A 337-nucleotide genomic window follows, 5' to 3' on the forward strand; every position below is an offset into this window, starting at 1 on the left:
TTTTCTCCCCCTGATAAAAACTTTACTTGATATCTCGAAAACAATGCATTCCAATCTGGTATCACAACTTCTCAAATATTGATGTTGCAACCTTCAGTGAATAAGTTTACAAGATTATCACTTGAATGGATCTTTGAATGTCTATCTCACCATTTTGTTAAAGATCATGTGTGAAAAAGACTTTTGGTGAAATATACTTTGTCCGATCTCCCTTGATTGTATACTCCCTTCAATTGAACTATATATCATTTTCGTATATCGTGGCTGGAATATCCTTTTCAAAAGAAAATCACATAATTTCTGAATATGATAGATCATGATTCCAACCAAACACACT

This window comes from Solanum tuberosum, unplaced genomic scaffold (genome assembly GCF_000226075.1).
Source record: "Solanum tuberosum cultivar DM 1-3 516 R44 unplaced genomic scaffold, SolTub_3.0 scf00264, whole genome shotgun sequence".
Taxonomy (NCBI): Eukaryota; Viridiplantae; Streptophyta; class Magnoliopsida; order Solanales; family Solanaceae; genus Solanum; species Solanum tuberosum.